Raw genomic sequence first — 19,037 nt, 5'->3', positions numbered from 1 at the left:
TTATAAATAAAAAACCCAATGCTCAGAGAGGTTTAAGTAATTTGTCTAAATCCACATGGCTGAAATGTTATCAAAAGTCCTATCTGATTTTTTTTAGCCACTCTTTTCAAACTTTTAAAGATTTCAACTTCAGGTCTTGACTGACCTCTCCAGAAACAGCCTCTTTGCCCTTCACTTTTCCGCTATGTTTAAGAAACCCAATTCCATTGCTTTTCCTCCTCTCCACCCCAAAAAAAAAGCACCAAAAAAACACTCCACAGTCCTTCCCACTGCCAGCTAGCTTCCCTTCTCCCAACTATCTCTCACTACTCAACACTTAACTCTTTGTTATCTCCTAGACCTTGCTAACTGGATGACTAGCTGCCAAATAAAATCACAGGAGGAAAAGATAAAGCATCTCATCTTTCTCCTCTAAGCCTTTGCTCCCTTCAACTTCCTCGTCAGTGAGTGTTCAAGTTCTCCTGTTTCCCCAGGCAGGCCCAGTGCTAAAAATAGCCCACTCGATGCATAACATCAGTGGCATTTCCTGGGGTATGAGAGTCCCAGTAAGAACAACTGGTGAGATGAGATGATCAGATTCTGCAAGTGAGCGTGGGGACACCCTATACCTCTCCCCTGCACCCACTGCAAGTATGCTCACACTTCTGCAAGAATTTGTTCATAGGCACTTTTAGATCAGATCAAAACAAACCAGTCCGTTTCCTTTTCTCAGATGAGAGTGGAGTAACTTACCATTGTTTCAAGGGCATAAAACAAGTGTCACTGTGGAGATAGAAATATAATTCAAGCCTGTCTGTCAGCCACACCACTGTTTTCAACTAAGCAGAGAAGCTTGATGAGAAGTAAATGTTAATTGAACTCCTAATGTTTAGCAAACCTAATTAAACACATTGTAAATTAATGGAAGAAAAAAAATTTCTCATACATACATAATATTTGGGGAGCCATTTTTTTAAAGAAAGATTACATTAAAAAAAATCAAAAAAGACTTCCAGTCAGGACAAAGATAAAAAAAATTGATAAAGAGAAAATATATAAAAATCCATATTCTCCCCCAGCAATATGTGTATTCTGAAATAACCTTTCCACACACATACAAAAGCTTTATCATCTTTTTCTGATTGTGGTAATAATAAGCTTACTTCTGAAATTCCATCTTATATTAAAGAAGAAAGTAAAAATTAAACAAAATCCTCCATACTTAGAACATCAGAACATTTTTTCACAATCTTTAATGCATACACACCTAGGCCAATGCCCATCAGTTCATTTTCATAGCCAGGGGGATTCAAAATGCAGCCAGTTGGGGCCAAAGAGATGTGAGGAGAAACTTGCGGAAAGGTTTTCTCTCACTCTAAAAAATGGATCATTGGAAAGAATTGGCTCTTTTTCTTCTGGCCATTGTCAAGTGTAGATGCCACTTCCAGAAAAACTGCTGTAGCCATATTTATACCAGGCCCAGGAGGAAAAGATGAGAGAATCACAGAGAAATTATTTGAATAAGGACACTGGGTTAAACCACTCACAAAGCTCACCGTGCCTCTGGACTTCCAGGCACGTAAAATGCCTGTATGAGTTGGATTTTTTGGTACTAGAAGCTGAATGTATCCTAACTAACACAGGTACTTTTTGGTCCAAGAAAAAGTTTAATATTTACATAGAATTAATCACGTATTTTATTTATCTATTTATCTATTTATTTATATTTACTTATTTATTCTTTTTAAATTGAATTTATTGGGGTGACATTGGTTCACAAAACCCTACAGGTTTCAAGTGTTCAACTCAATAGAACATCATCTGCACACCATGAAGACAGACAACCCAATTGAAAAATGGGCAATGGACTTGAATAGACACTTTCCCAAAAAGGACGTATAGATGGCCAACAGATGTATGAAAACATGCTCAAAGTCACTAATCATCAGAGAGATGCAAATTAAAACCACAATGAGATATCCTCACAAGTGCCAGAATGGCTCTCATAAATAAATCAACAAGAAATACGTGTTGGCCAGGATGTGGAGAAAAGGGAACCCTCGTGCACTATTAGTGGGAATTGCAGACTGGTGCAACCACTGTGGAAAGCAGTATGGAGTTTCCTTAAATCACATATTTTCTTAATAATTTGTGGGTTACTAACTTGCTTTAAAAAGAATTCCCAATGTATAGGTTCTACATATGGTCTCTATTTCACTTTAAAAATTTTTATCATTTTATTTAACTTTTAACACTAATGCAATGTTTACATGTATATATATCCTATGAGGTAGCAGCCCAACTATAATTTTTTTCAAATGAGTAGCTAATTATGCTATTTACTAATATGAAAATAAAATGTGCTCATATACTGAACCGCTGTCTTCCCTTTGAAGTGAGAATCACCCTTATCTTATATTGAGTTCTCAGGTATTCTGTAAACTACTAATTGATTAGTCTATCCCTATGCTAATACCCAACCATTCTGATTATCTGACTTTATAGCATTTTAATATCTGGCAAGGAATCTCATCATTTTTCATGTTCATACATTTCTTAGCTTCTCTTGGACATTTATTCTTCCATATAAAATGTAAGATAATTCAATTTTCTAAGACCATAGAGATCTTAATTGGTATTTCATTAAATGTGTATAACAAAACTGACATATTGATAAAATTAAGTCTTTCCTTGGAAGAACCCGGTATGTTTATCCGTTTGTTCAGCTCTTGATATAGCTCTTCAATAAGAATTTATGGTTCTTTTTCTATAGACACTGTACCTTTCTTATTAAATTTATTTTAAAATATTTTAAAGTTTTTGTATGTGGATTATTTTTTCCATTTCTAATACTATCTGATTATTTCTAGTATAGAGTCACAGTATTGCTTTTTAAATAGGCATTGTGTACACAGGTATGTTACCAAATTCCCTTATAATAGTTTTAAAATAGGGTTTCTTGGGTTAATGTCTAAAATGTTTGCTCTTAATTTGCATAAGTAGTATCCATCATATTTATTCATATTTTGATTGGAGTTTAATAGAAATGGATGCTGAATTTAATCAAATGTCTTTGAAGCTTATCTTAATAAACATATTTGGTAACTACTAATACACTGCTGTACTTTATTTGCTTATTTTTAAGTTAATAAGTCATGTTGATTGATTCTACTATAAATGCTTGAGGTACAGACCCAACTGGACACCTACTACTGTCCTACAGTTCTTTTCCTTCCCTCTAACCAACTCTCTTTCCTATTCTGAATAGTAATGTCCCCTCAGCAACTGCTCAATAATTTTACTTCCCTCCATCTTGCCTCTCACCTTCTCACCAGACTTCATTTCTAATATCACAGAAAATATAGTATCCATCACGACCAAAGTTCTCAACTTCCCCTTTCTGCCTCCAAATTTTCCTATATTTTTTCCTCCCTAAACTTTCCTACATGTTTCAGAGGAAGAAGTGGTCCTATTTCTTTGCAAACCTCTTAACTTGTGGTCTTGAATCCATCTTCTTCTGCCCCCTTTGAATTGTATGCCTATTAAGTACTGACTTTCAAATTTGTGCTTTGGTCAGGGTCAGTTATGCTATGCCACAGTAACAAAACAAAACAAAACAAAACAAAACAAAACAAAACAAAACAAAATGCTAAGTCTGATGACTTAATAAAAATTTATTTTTATTTATTTCACCCACCAAATCCATTGTGGATCTGGGCAACTCTCCAATGCAATTGTCTTTGATGTGGTGACTCATGAATTCAGGCAGCTATGATCTTGTTGTTCCCCAAGTCAACCCGAGTTCCCCTTGGTCCCCATGCCAGGTGAAGAGAGATACCAGAGAATAACAAAGGGGCTTTTCACTGCCTGGGCCCAAAAGTAACAGATTTAACTTTTTTCACAATTTACTGCCCTGAAACTATTCATATGACCTCAGCTAACAGTAAGGTATCTAGAAATGGAATTGTCTTAGTGCCTGGAAAGAAAAAATATAAAACAAATTTGAGGGCCATGTAGAATTGTTTCTTTCGCCTTTGTATCATCCATCTTTCTCATTTTGATGAAACTTTTGCTTCTATCACAAAATAGTGCCAAGTCTAAACCATCCTGAAAAGTACCCACTCACCATTTCATATGTATAACTTCTCTTTTGTATTCCCTACATTCCTGCCACACTGCACTGCTTGAAGTTACTCACATGCTTCATGTAGTCAGCAGGTTTTTTTGTCTCTTCCCCTCATAAAACTCCAGCTTCCTTGCACATAGATGCTCCTTCCTGGGACATGCTTTCTTCCTTCTTGCCTCTACAGCATCCCTGCTCATTCTTCAAAGCTAACCTAAATACTTATGTAGCTTTCCCTGAGTTCTGCAGACAGGAAAAAAAGCTCTCATATCTAAAACTTATAATCAATTCCATTCTAACCTACATTATAGTGTATTATAATTATTTGCATGATGTCTTAACCTTCCATCTAAACTATGAGATCATTGAGAGAACAATTATATTTTATTTATTCACATCAGCAGCAGCTTGCATAGTAGTACCTGGCACACAGAAGGCTTTCAGTAAATGTTTAGTGAATAAATGGTTGAATACATCAGTGAATAGTAAAAATTTCTGAAAACTGATAGGGGAGACTGTATGCTGCAATTTTTGAGGTATTGTTTATGTTAGGCTCTGTTTTACCTTTTAAAAAATAGCACACATTAAATAATTATTTTTTAAAATTAGTTGGTGGCAGAATTAGCATGAGGTAAAAAATTACTAATAGTATTATAGTGTATTATTTATGAAACATTAAATAAACATGGCATAACACAAAATACATACTAAAACTATCCATTTAAAGGAGTAAAGTATGTCTCAGTATTTATGATACAATGCCTTGCAATAGAGATAGGGATACTCTGGCATGTCTCCCATGGTTGTTGATAACGTTTATAACTTCAGTAATACAGAAGTAAATTTTACTTCTATATGAAGCAAAGATATTATAAATGAACTTGTCCCTTCCAATGTATAATATAAATGTTGGAAACAGTTGACTAAATAATAATAATAATAATAATAATAATAATAAAGCTAACCAAAACATTTTTAAATACTCTGAGAATGTTTATAATTATTAGTCAAACTTCTTTAAATTTAAATTTGGAATAGATAATTGTAGGCTTGGGCTATGAATAAAGCTAAAATATTAGGATATCATTCTAACCATTAATTTGGGGCATTTTTATAATGCTTATTCATTTGATTATCATATTCTACCATTTGGCTTGAATTGTAGGACAAAAATAATTATCTTCTGAATCTTTCTTTTGTTCTAAAATATAAGCAAATAGACAAGGGGATCCTGGCCAAATAACAGTGTTTTATTCATTCTTTCATCCTAAGTCATACCATATAGTGTTTAGTCAAGGTGGGTCTTGCTTTTGTTAGAAAATGCTTTTTAAAAACTAGGATTCTTGCCCTGGGCAGCTTGGCTCAGTGGTTGGAGTGTCAGCCCCCAGACTGAAGGGTCCCGGGTTCGATTCTAGCCAAGGGCACATACCTTGGTTGCAGGCTTGATCCCCGGCCGGGTCAGGGCGCGTGTGGGAGGCAACCAATCGATATGTGTCTCTCACATCGATGTTTCTCTCTGTCCCTTCCACTCTCTGAAAAGCAACGGAAAAATATCCTTGGGTGAGATAAAAAAACAACAACAGCAAACTAGGATTCTTTTATATATTAAACTTATCATGAGTGTATATATTCACTATATATAGAGCCAGGAAGCAAGCAGAAGGGAGATCTAAATATGCAAACATGTAGCAAGGGTTTGTCCCGAAATGGGAGTCAGAAACCAAAAGGAGTCAAGGTGAGCCTAGGTGAGCACAGGTGCAGAGCGAATCCAGAAGCTGGAGCCAAGAATCAAAGGCAAGTTGGGTCTTAACAGACAGACTTATTGAAAAGAAAAGAAAAGGAAAGGAAAGGAAAGGAAAGGAAAGGAAAGGAAAGGAAAGGAAAGGAAAGGAAAGGAAAGGAAAGGAAAGGAAAGGAAAGGAAAGGAAAGGAAAGGAAAGGAAAGGAAAGGAAAGGAAAGGAAAGGAAAGGAAAGGAAAGGAAAGGAAAGGAAAAGAAAAGAAAAGAAAAGAAAAGAAAAGAAAAGAAAAGAAAAGAAAAGAAAAGAAAAGAAAAGAGAGGAAGCAAGAGGAGTATCGGTAACCAAGGAGGTGAGCAAAAACATAGTGAGAGAGAGAATCGAGGAAGGCCAGAAGAGTCAACCGGGGTGAATTAGTGCCAGAAGAACTGATCAAAGAGCAAGAGTGCTTGCTCAGAATTCTGCTGGACATCTCATTCTGCTTCTACTTTTGTTTATTCTTAATCTCCACATCCTGGGGGTTTTGATCTTAAGCCTTGAAGGCATAAAGAATGGCTTCTGACCTTTCGACTCTTACAACATTTTCTTTCTCTCCAAGAAAAAGAGCAAAGGTCTTAACATTTCAAAGTCCAAAGGTAAAAGCATGCAACTGAGAATTTTTTTTAACACTGAGAAATTCTTTAAAATTCATAGATGCCTTTCCCCCATGTATGTTGTATGTTGTTTCAAATTTCATTCTACAAGAGGAATATATATATGTACCTATATACATACATATATACATGTAATTTCCCCAGCCACATACCTGTCCATCATTCTCGATGCTCTATTCCATCTCACTGATTTATTCATCTCCTACTAAGTAGGAACAAATGTATTCAAGTCAACTCTTTGCTATTTTGTTTATCTTATGAAAGATTATGGTGCATTAAGAAAAGGACATATAATGGTCATATTTTGTAGTTACTGGCACCTTGGCAAAATTAAATTTCAGTTTTGTTTCCAGGAGAAAATGGGCCAAGAATTCTTCCATGGTGGAGATAGGCTTCGTGGACACTCACTCCCTCCTTAGAGAGCAAGAAAAGCACATCCCAGCCTGTGTCTGTGAGTCACCGGAGAGAAATGGGCATCAGTTCTTCTCTTGTGTGAGGCTGGTGAGTCGCAGTCATGATGGTAGCTACCTTCATGCAGCAGCTACTCCGTAGCAGGCACAGACATGGCTTCTTGTTTTCATCTGTGCACTAGGGTCCTGACAGTTAGGATCCTATTATACAGACGTTACTACCAGCGCGATTTAAATGCAAACAGAAGCCCAGAGAGGTTTAAAAGTTTGGCAAAGGTAGCAATGCTAGTGAATCGTGGAATCATCAGTTAAACCTGACTCTGGCTCCCAAATTACGATTCTCACTTTAGACAAGTTATATTTTACTTTGAGCTTCAATTTCTCCCGCTGTCAAGGAAAATAGAAATATGTTGCTACTAATCTAACAAAAATCCTTGGACAGTATCTCAGTCATCTGTCCAGAGATAAACTCTTTGAAGTGAGTAGGAACCTGACCAAGATACTGGACTGCCTCTTCTAGTCAGAGAGAGCAGTATATTCCAACCAATTTCCTCTCTAAGGAAACACCACCCTTGTAAGAGACATTAAGAGGTAGTGGTTAAGAACACAAAGACTCAGCCTTCTCATCAGTAAAGTTCAGATGATAATAACTGGTTCATAAGGTTGTTGTGAAGAGTAAATGAGATGATACAAAGAAAGTGTTCAACTCAGAGTGTGCATATAGTAATCATTCAAAACATGTTATAAATTATTAATATTATCATTATCATCATCATTATGAAAAAAACTACACCTCAATCCTAGATTACAATTACCAGAGGCAATACTGACGTTAATTGCTTAAAGAACATAAAACTCCTAAGTAATTTTAAGTTACTCTTTAAAAACACCCAACAGTTTCATATCCTTAATTTCTTGGAGAATTTAGCTTTGTAGGATCCACCTTTCTAAGTAGAAGGCACACCAGATGGATGGTGATTCACACAGACTGTGCCCAAGATACTTCATTCTACAAATGTGATTGGCCAGTTTTTTTGGGGCATCAAGACATGTTTGTTTCAAAAAATAAGGACCTCTGAAGGCTGAGCATGGCACCCGAGAATGCCATAGTTGGTTCCTATTCCCACACTTAGACATTTCAAACTGGACATATTCACAGAGTCCAAGAGCCCATGTCTTTGATCCTTGCATAATTATGGCCATACAACTATTTTATCTAATACAGACTTTTTTATTACAAGCAAGTTAAATAGATATAATAGGCAAGTGATTTGGTTGTAACATATTAAGAACCAATTTAGGCTTTTTGACTAGGTGAACAAAGTAGAAATGTAAAATACAGCATGAAATATATTTCTGATCTTTCCAATGCTGTGGAGCCCATATTTAAATCAAATAGTCGCTAAATCAAATCACCTACTATTCAGAACTGTGTGATCATGGAGTGAAATTCCAGGTTGTATTGTATATGCACAGTTAATAATGGAATTAATGGACTTTCATGGCTTTAATGAATAAGCAAAGGTAAAATATTTTACTATCTCCATCAAGCATTCAAAAGATCATAATCTTACTCAGATTATTTAAGATTATGATGATTTTTTAAATAAAAATCAAGTATGAGTAACCCCCACCCCCAAAAAGCTTAAGCTTTTTCTAAGGGCATAACATTTAGAAGCAACATATGGTTCCTGTAGTCAAGAATAGGTTCCTTAAATTAGCCAAAGACATTCACAGAGAAATGAGTTGGAGGAAACAGGATCATGGGCAAGAGGGAAAAAGTTGTCAAGCCTCTTCCTTCTGCTCTTCATCATTTTTGCATGGCTGAATGTGGTCTTCATTTTATACCCAGTCCTAGAGGTAGAAATAGAGGCGCTGTTACTCTCATAATGCAAGGTCTTTTAATGCATTCGCATTTTGTTTAGTGACTATTTTAAATGTTATTAAAATGGAAGAGTACACCACATCATGAAATGTGAATGTTGCTTTTATTCATTTAATAAGCATGAACTGGATGCTTCTCTGTGCCCTGGGCTAGGCCCTAAGGGCAGCACATATTCTCTATTCACTATTACAATCTAGTCTCAGGGGAGAAGACCGATGTAACCTGGCTCCTTTTACTCTTGCATTCGCTAATCTTTTCAGGATCATATTACTTACCTGCTGAAGATCTTTCAATGGTTCCCCACGTCAGTAGAATAAAATCCAGACTAATTACTTTGTCCTATGCAGTCATGCATGATCATGCCTCTACCTCTTAAATATCACCTCCTGGAGAGACTTTGCCTGAAACTCATATGTAAAAATAAGTCACTTCACACACTTTCACTTTTTCCCTATAATATATACTCTCTCTAAAGACTTTACTTTTTGAATTGTTTTAAGTTCACAGCAAAATTGGGAGGATGGTACGGAGATATCCCATGTCCCCCCACCCCCACACATGCATGTCTTCCTCCATGATTAGCACCTCCCACCACGGTGATCCGCACTGACCTACCACAATCACCCAAAGTTTACAGTTTATGTTACTGTTCGCTCTCGGTGCTATACATCCTTGCTCATTTATCGTGTTATGTTCTTCTCACTTATTAGCAGTGAGATACCTGGATCATAGTAGGTGTTCAATAAACTTTGCTGAATGAATGACTATTGAATGAGTGAAACAGCTAGGAAATCATTGCAGGGTAGCATTTACATAAGCACATGACAATTTAGTACAAATTCTAAATGTATATTCTGTGAAAGGCTTGATCAGAATGGAATGGAGTTTGCAGTAAGATCTTTTCCATAGAAGTGAAATCATCTAGCTTGGTAGGTCATATGTTTCCAGGAGAATTTTCTTCATTGAGTTTAATGAAATGAAAGAAAAAAGGAAGATCCTTCATGACCACCATCCTGCTCTCTCTGAATGTACAAGGTTTGAATGTGACTTTGGCTCTGTGCAAGCAGCTTTGGATAAGCATGTTTATTTTGTATGATGAAGACACTAAAATTTTTCTTAAGTGACTCAAATAGTATAGTTGACTAGAACCCAGAACTCAGGTTTCCTTCCAGTTCCTTCCTGCCCCACTCCCAACTTGAACCCTGAGACTAGTAAATCACAGAGAATTAACAAACATTTATTTATGGACTTTCTCATACTTATTATTTCTTCCTCTTTCAACCTAAAATGATTTTTAGGTATTGTAAGAGGATATCATATATAACCAAGAAGGAGGAGATGATGAGGTTTTTGCTTCTATAATACGTATGTATTTTTTAAATAATTGGAACAATATTCATTTCCATCAAATCTTGGTGTCATTGGGAGAATTGAATATATTGACTTCTGACCCAATTCTGAACTACATATCCCTCTTTCTAGTATGTTGGTAAAAGTTGTAGAAGTGGAAGCAATTGTGTACTTAAAGTTCTTACATTTCATCTAAACCACTATTTTACAGATCTACCACACAAACCATACAGTCACAAATAGTTTGTCCTACATGCTAACAATTTTTTTTTCTCGTGGTTAGAAATTTCCTGGTAATCACTTTTCAATTCTAGTTCCTGGAAGTAAGTAAATAACGCAATTATAATACTTTAAAAAAATCAGTTGGGTTAACTAAAGCGCTTGCCTCACACAAGGTTGAATTAGGCCACATGAAAAGTTCCTTTGCATAATCTCTTCATGAGTTTGCTTATAGTTAAATGGATTCCAAGCTAATATAGCTAACCTCTAATTTTAAAGAAATTGTAGACATATACTTATTATTTTTCCTTTGGAGAAATTCTTGATAGAAATTGGGTTGCTTTACTATCTATTTAAATCTCATTACAGCAGTGGTTAGAAGTTCCAATAGCAGCTCTCTCCAAGGATTTGAGGTTTGGCATTCACCTTTGTAGGAGTTGATTCCCTCTTTTTCATGTAAAGAAATTGGGGCTCATTATCTCCACAAACCTAATAATTAACTAAGCAAAATGCTTCTTTATATATATCACATGACTGATGGGACAAGAAATCATTCATTTAACAAATATGTATTAGGAGCCTACTGTGTGCCAATTGTTATGGCAGGTGTGAAAGAGTCAGAATCAGCTAAGAAGGGGAAACTGGCATGAGAACATCATTCAATGCAGAGCTAGCTACAAGGTATAGGGGTGGCGCACACCTCTGCTAAAGGGTAGTTAGGGAGCATTTCCAGAGAAGAAATTTAAGCTCAGGTTGAATGTAAAAGTAAGACTATTGCTGGTGGATTAGGGTTGGAACGCGGGTAGGGAGAAATCAGGAGGACTGGGCAATCCAAGCAAGGGAAATATTAAAAGAAATGTACAGGGACATAAAACAAATAGTGCACAAGCTTGGCTTGGATGAAGCAACACATTTGAGAGCTAGAGTACTTAGTTAGGCAACAAATATTTATTGGGTGAATACATGCTAACAATGCTGAGCACCCTGCTTTGTTTGGAAGATTCTAGAAGTCAAGGAGACAGACCTTCAAAAAGATTACAGGTTAGCCCAGAAGAGAGTTAATAGCAAATGATTTCAAGTGTGGTATGTGCTTCAAAGAAGGAATATAGGGTGTTATGAGAGAATACTACTAAACCTGGAAAGATAATTTTGAAATAGCAACAAATGTCATTTCTCGTCCTCATTTTTGGCTATCTTTGCTCTCTTCCATAGTCCCTCCGTTTTCTTTCTCCAACCCCAAACCCAATTCAGGTAGCTTGTTGCCAAAGAAGAACACTTTGATAGTATAGAGAAAAGAAGTAACCTCTGTGGCTTCCTGGCTTTGCTGTCATTGGTATAATAATTGAAAGCATGGAAATGGATGATTGACCTAAAGAAGGCAAAGGATATGGAGTGAAAAAAGGGCAGTGCCTAGCATGGAGCTATGAGAAGCACACAGAGAAACTTGCAAAAGAGCTGACATAAGACAGAGTAAAGACAGAGCAAGAGAGAGAGTAGGCAAGTTAGGTGGGGAGGTAGACAAGGCTCAGCTCTAGAAGGACAGTATCAGGAACAGGAAAATAAACATCACTATAGATCTTACCTACATTAAAAATATACTAAGTACCTAGGAACAACTTTATGCCTACCAATTAGGGAACTTAGATGAAATGAATAAATTCCTTCATAATATATTCCTTCACAAAATATCAAAGTTTACTCAAGAAGAAATAAACAACAGAAATAGCCAGGGTTAGTTAAAGAAAATGAATTTCTCATTAAAAATCTTCATATGAAGAAAATTCCAGGCCCAGGTGACTTCACTTCAAATTATACCAAGTATTTAAAGATGAAATAATACAAACTTTATACAAATGCTTTAAAAAGAAAAAGAGGGAATGTTTCTATTTATTTTATAAGGCTAGCATCACTCTGATAACAAAATGTGACAAAGACATAACAAAGGGTTAGGGTTGGAGACTGTACTGAATGCTTTTTGTGTTTTTTCCCCCAATATTCCTGCTATACCTTTAGCTTTCATCTTTTCCTGTGCAACTATGCCACATAGGAGATCTTTCCCCACAATCTTGCCTCCTACCTAGAGGTAGCCTACTATTGCTTAGTATTCAATGCTTGCTATCTGAGCAGGAGGCAGGAAATTTCTCTGTTGTCCTGGTCCAGCTCAGGCTTAGTTATGCTCTGTGTGCCTAGGTCTTTGTGGTGGGTATTTCTCATGATCCTGTCTCTCCTCTCCATGACAGCCAACCTCTGCCTTATATTCTTATTGGGTATTTTTCATGAATTCAAACTCCCCCTCCCCATACCCCAACCATCTGTTGATGGAGACCCCTAATGATATTGATTGATATAGGATCTGTGACTATGACTGTTTCATGCTTCTTTCCTATAAGTAGAGGGTATTTTTCTTCTACCTATCTACCAGCCACAGTGGTATTTCAAGTGTGTCCAGGACGTATTAGGGTTTGTTGCTTCTACCTCCATGACTTAAGGTTTTTATTTCCTAGGGGTAAAGGGCCCAGGAGGTGCTTCATGCCTTTTCCACAGCAGCATCCAATTCCTTTCAGTGACCCTGCACTACTGAAGAAGTTTTTTCTGGTCTCTTGTCCTTCCTGTAGTATTTCTAGTGAGCACCCAATGGAAACCCATGGAAAGGACCTAACTCTCTGTATGTCTGTGGCTCCCAGGTCAGACTGTAATGCTAGCCCACACTCAGCCTTCTTATCAGTTTCTGAAATTTTTAGCTGAATTCTTTTTACATGATTTTATGGTGTATATTGTCTCTCATCCCCATACTATGCCATTCATAAACCAATTCTCATATTCTCTCTCTTCCTTGGAGAGGCCTGTCTGTTTTTGGATTCTGACCTCCTGGTTGCCTTGTAATCTTAGCTCTCTGATATGTTCAAGAAAATGTATGCACATGTACCTCATTATTACAAACTATTTGTGTTTTGGTAGAAACAGCACTCTTTCTTGCTTTCTACATCCTAAGAGAAACCAGAAGTTTTCTTCATTATTAAAAGGTCTTCCCCCCCCCCGGGTATGAAAATATAGGTTGAAATGTTTTGTTTTCTTTGGTTTAATTTATTTAATGAAGTTCCTCCATTGTCTTCTGGCCTGCATGGTTTCTGATGAGAAGTCTGCTGTCTTTTTTATTTTTATTCCTGTGAACATAGTGTGTCCTTTATCTCTGAGTGCTTTTAAAATATTTATTTTATCACTGATTTTTAGTACTTTGGTTATGATGTGTCTGGATATACTTTTCTTCATATTTTTGCTGATTGATGCTCATTAAGGTTCTTGGATCTATAGATGTAAAATTTTTATAAAATTTGGAGAAATTGTAGCCATTGTTTTCTAAAATATACTTTCTGTTTCCCCTCCCTTTCTGGTTCATCAATTACACAGATATTGTTAAACTATTTGATATTATTCCACAACTTGTCTTATGTTTACTATTTTTTTTCTTTTTATTTCATTTTGGATAGTTTCTATTGCTGTGTCATCAAGTTCACTAATCTTCTGTGGTGTGTAATATACTATTAATCTCATTCAGTTATTTTTTACTTCAGATCATGTATTTTCATATGTATAAATTCAAATTATTTTTTTAATACCTTCCATTTACCTCATTTTGAGAATTGCTTTTGAGTGTGTGATACAGATTGAGAATAACTTTTAGTCTAGGCTAATGTGTCCCTATTACTTAGGCACTAACGTTCTAAGGACTCTACTTAATGCCCATGTAGCAGGAGGTTGTTTCATTCTGGCTGGTTAGAATTCCGTCTCTTAATTGAGCAAAATTGCCAGGCTCTGTTTTGGTTCTCTCTCACTTTGTTATGGCTTGGAAACTTTTTCAGGAATTGAGCTGGGGCAATCAAAGTGTTCACTTTATTAGCCTTCTCTCTCTTAGGGATCAAATGTCCTGCACTGTTAATTGTCTCAATGTCTAAAAATTGTTTAAAGCTAGTGAATAAATATACTCTCTTTAGTATATCTAGAAGTAGATGTAGCCAACCTAAATGTTTTAAGGTATAGGGAAAATGGTAACATTTGTGGTTAAGTCATTCTGATGGGCCAATGAAGTACAGAGGAGAGTGAGACTAGAGACCAAAATCAGGTTAAGTGCTAATACTCTGAGCAACAGACAGCAGAAGCATAACTTCTAGGTAGTAGACATTGGCATGGATAAGAAGTGATGGCTATAATAAATATTTAGAGCAATGGGATCTATTGACTGATTGAATATGGGAAAATAAAATAAGATAATGAACACAAAATCATTTTCAAACATTATTTAAACATTTATTGAATAACTACTGTGTGCCCAGCAGTATGACGGGTTAACAGACTACAAATATAAATAAGAGATAGTATCTGGGCTAAGAGAGTTAACAGACTTATAAATATAATTACAAAACAACTCAGGGACTGCCATAATGAAAGTACAAACAAGGTGTTGTTTTGCATAAATAATGGAGCAATAACAGCAGAGAGTCAAGGAAGCCCTTTAAAAAAGGTCATATATGAATAGTTCTTGAAAGGTAGGTAGAAGCTTTTCAGGCAGATAGGCAAGGAAAGGATATTGCAGGCAAAGAAGAATAAAAGCATAGCGATTTCCAAGAACATACACAGTTTCACTGTGAATGAAGTATAGAATATGTTGGATAATAAAGGTATATAGACATCAAAATGTAATGTTATAGAAGCAAGATATTATTATTGCATTTTCAAGGATTGTTACTCTAGACATACATCATGTGAAATGTGTAAATAAGTTTTGGCCATGCCATGGTACTCAACGTAGACTCTGCATCATCAGTTACATAGAACAGAAGAAATCAATGTTTATGCCTCCTTCTAATCCAGGACTCAAGAAATGCAATTACTTAAAATGTCTGCATTCATGCATCAAGATAATGTTCAAACAATCCATGCTGTCTAAAAGAAATAAACATTTGTAATGGCTCTAAGAAATAAAGGAAATTTTATATAGCATTCACTTTTTTAAAGTTCTCTTTATGTAGACGAATTCCATTGGCAATCATTGCTACACAGCAAAATATTATTTGCATCCATAGCTCCAGAAAACATATAGAGCTCCCTCTTGATATTTCAGTTTTAAGCATTCTGATGTTAACTTTGTCTTAATCGACCTGTTTTCCATTTGGAATTTCCATCTGAAGTGTGCTTGTTCTGCAGTCAAGACCCTCTCTTTAATCTTCTCCAGAAAACAACCTCTAGTCTGCTGCTGTGTAGTAGAGGGTTAGTCATCTGCAGTGCAGAGTAGCGAAGGTGCCTGTGGGTGTAACTGCTTCTCAAACAGACCTTCAGCCAAGTCTATTCTTGCCCAGAATTTACCTCCTCTATCAGAGGTGCCAGACACCAATTCCTGAGCCTTTGGGGTGGGGGTGGGGACTGGATTCTATGCTACACGTAAATCTGGCTGCTTCTTGCCTTCTCCCCACTGCAGCCTCAGCTCTCCCAGGTCTGCTAAGTTGGCTGCCATTTTTCTTTCTTCTTTCCAGTTTCCTATATTCTAGTGACATTGTTTTATTTTTGTTCTCTTTGTCCTTGTGGGTTTACACCTTCTGTTTAAAAATCCATTTACTATCACTGCAGTGGTCTTCAGGAGGGAGCTCAAAATACATGTGTTCAATACTTCCTCTTTAACTGGAAGTCTTCCAGCTCATTCTTTTTTAATATGTGTGTCTTTGTCTTTTATGATGTACAGACTATATTTGTACAATAATACATATAATTTATAAATAAATACCTATTATCGTAATGCTCTATTTAAATTATCTTTTCTTCTTTTTACAGATAATAGTATTGGATTATAAAAGTTTGAAGACCATTGCTCTTCTTGGCCTCTCAATGATGGAGCCCCCCAGGGCTTAGAGTTTGGCATTTTTCTCTTTTTGTGTTCATACTCCCCAAGGTGATCTCATTTCATCCTGCTGTTGATGACTCCAAAATTTATACATTTAGCCAGGACCTCTGCATTCAACCCCAGATATCCAGATATTCGCTTCATATCTTCACCTGGATGTCTAACAGACTCAAATTTAACCTAGTAGACCCCTGACTGCCACAACCCCACACCCTCCACAAACTGCACCTTGTCCATGCCATGCGAGTTATACAATCAAAAACTTGTACAGAATATCTATATGATTCCAAAGCCAGAGAATACAACACAAGCCCGAACTGAAAAGATGGATGCCATGCAGCTTACATTCTCAGAGGTGGAGGAAAAGTCAACTAAAATTTACTTCTGAAGTCAATATATATATATATATATATATCTTGTGTTTATATTTACTTACATTTATCTAGATTAAGTGCTATGGAGAAAAATATAGCTAAGTAAAAGGTACGGATAGTCCTATATGTCTGTGTTTCCTGTTATCTCTTCTTTCTAGCTCCCCAAATTTCGTCATTAGAGTCTCCTATTTTGCTCTTTTTCTTTGTGAGTTTATGGGCTTAACACACTTTTATTAGCTGCCATTCAGGAGACTTTGAGGGGAGCGCTGAGGGAAATGCAGGTGTTCAATCCTCCATCTTCACCTAGAAGTTGAAGAGTGTCAAGGGAATGTCTTTATGAGAAAATGATATTTAAGAGGAAACCTGAAAGAAGTGAAGTAAGCCATGTCGATATCTAAAAGAAGAGCATTCCAGATGGAGGGAGTTGCAAGTGAGAAAGTTCCTAAAGAAGGCGTGTGTTTAATGTGTTCAAGGAACAGCAAGGAGCCTAGTGTTGCTGACGTGGAGTCGAGAGGTGGGATGAAAAGGGAGGACTGCTAGAAAAGGAAGTTAGAAAGGTGGCAAGGGGCCTGATCACTTATTGGAATCGATGGTAAGGATTTAGATTTTTATTCAGAATGAAACAGGAAGACCTTGGAAGATTTTAAATGGACATTACTAAAACTGCGTTTTAAATAATCACTCTGGCTGCTGTATAATACCCTGTAGGAAGATGAAGGCAGAAGCAGAGACACCAGGTAAGAGTGCACAGGCAAGAGATGATGATGGCCTGACCTAGAATGGGGCAACAGCTGTGGTGAGAAGAGGTGGGGCTCTGGATATGCTTGGAAGTTAGAGCCCCCAAAATTTTACTGATATATTGGGCAATAGAAGAGTCAAGTATACTCAAGGTTTTTTGTTTTTGTTTTAAATCCTCACCTGAGGATAATTTTTCCATTGTTTTTCAGAGAGAGTAGAAGGAGGAGAGAGAGAAACATCCATGTGGGAGAGACACATGGCTTGGTTGCCTCCCGCATGTACCTTGACCAGAGCCAGGCATCGAGCCTGCAGCCGAGGTACGTATGTGCCCTTGTCTGGAATCAGACCCAGGACCCATTAGTCTGAGGGCCAACACTCTAACCACTGAGCAAAACTGGCTCGGGCTATTCAAGGTTTTTGACTTAAACAAATGAAGTAATGGTGTTACTGATATGATGAAGGCTCTATGTGGGACAGATGTTCGGAGGGTGGGTCGACAGGGGCTTAGTGGAGTGGATATGTTAAATTTGAGATAACTGTTAAACAAGCAAACAGTGATCTCAAGTGGTTGCTGGATACGAGGAGCATATACTAACTGGAACTCATCAGTGTAAGAATGGTATTTAAGGCCACAAGATCTGATCAGATCAACAAGGAAGTGAGTGTAAATAGAAAAGGTGAAGAGGTTCAATAACTAAGATCTGGGGGGTTGGTGGGGTGTCCAAAATTTACTGATTGGAAAGACAAGGAAGACCTCACTGAAGAGACTGAGGACAGAGTTGCCAATGAAACAGGAGAACCCAGGGAGGCTGGTGCCCAGAGGAGAAGCGGAGAAGGTGTTTCAAAAAGGGAGTGATTGACTGTTAAATGCTGCTAAAAAGGTGAATGCGGTGAAGTCTGAGAAATAATCATTAGGTTAACAATGTGGGCATCACTGATGACCTTGACAGGATAATTTCAGTGGAATGAAGGGAAAGAAAGCTTAACTGCAGTGCGGATGCTGACTTGACTCAGAAAAAAACAGAGGCATTCTCTGTTGGAGCAATGTTTACAAGTAGGCAAGAAAGGGGAGAGCCAGAGTTTAGGTGGCGACGGTGGTTTTAGGTAGGAGACCAGACAGTTAATCCATTGCAAGGGAGGGAAAGGCAGGAGACGCAGTTTGCAGTAAGTTGACAGATGTAGCCAGAGATGTGGGAGCTTATTTCTGATTGAAATAGGAAGCAAGGCCATTATGAACTGAGAAAATGGAGAAGGGACAGGTATTGGAGGTTACAGGAGAGAGAAGAGCATGTAAAATGGTTACCTAGGAGAGAAGAAAGGCAAATTAGCTGGGAAGTTAGAGTGGGATTGCATGGCAGGGTAAAGTCCCACTTGAAGTTTGGAGTCATGAAGAAATCAGTTAGCCTGGGCATGGGATATTTCTCCATCATGTTTCATTGCTCAGGTGCAAAGTGAGGAGTCTGTGGAGATTTATATTTGACCAGGTTTGGGGTTTTGCCCAGCAAATTTAAAGGAGAGGTGCAAGGGATCTGAAAATGTGGCAATATGGTGCTTATACAGTGAGGGCCATGTCAGCAAACGCACTCTCGATCACTTGGTTGCTCTACCCAACCAACTAGAAATCATCTTTGATTTCTTCCTTTCTTCATTCTCTACACCATCCCATCAGCAGATC

General features: G+C 37.1%; 1 long non-coding RNA gene across 1 annotated transcript in view; it reads left to right on the top strand.

Moving 5' to 3' along the window:
- The window catches only part of LOC107532849 (uncharacterized), a 28,217-nt gene extending 11,187 nt beyond the window's left edge, over positions 1–17,030 (top strand). Inside the window, exons 3-4 of the long non-coding RNA XR_001602781.2 lie at positions 6,847–6,994; positions 16,181–17,030. This is a non-coding gene — a long non-coding RNA (uncharacterized LOC107532849). The remainder of the gene's footprint in view (positions 1–6,846; positions 6,995–16,180) is intronic.
- The last annotated feature ends 2,007 nt before the right edge of the window (positions 17,031–19,037 follow it).

The sequence above is a fragment of the Miniopterus natalensis genome, chromosome 5 (genome assembly GCF_054644295.1).
Source record: "Miniopterus natalensis isolate mMinNat1 chromosome 5, mMinNat1.hap1, whole genome shotgun sequence".
In the NCBI taxonomy this organism is placed as follows: Eukaryota; Metazoa; Chordata; class Mammalia; order Chiroptera; family Miniopteridae; genus Miniopterus; species Miniopterus natalensis.
This window is presented reverse-complemented; position numbering and strand designations above follow the sequence as displayed.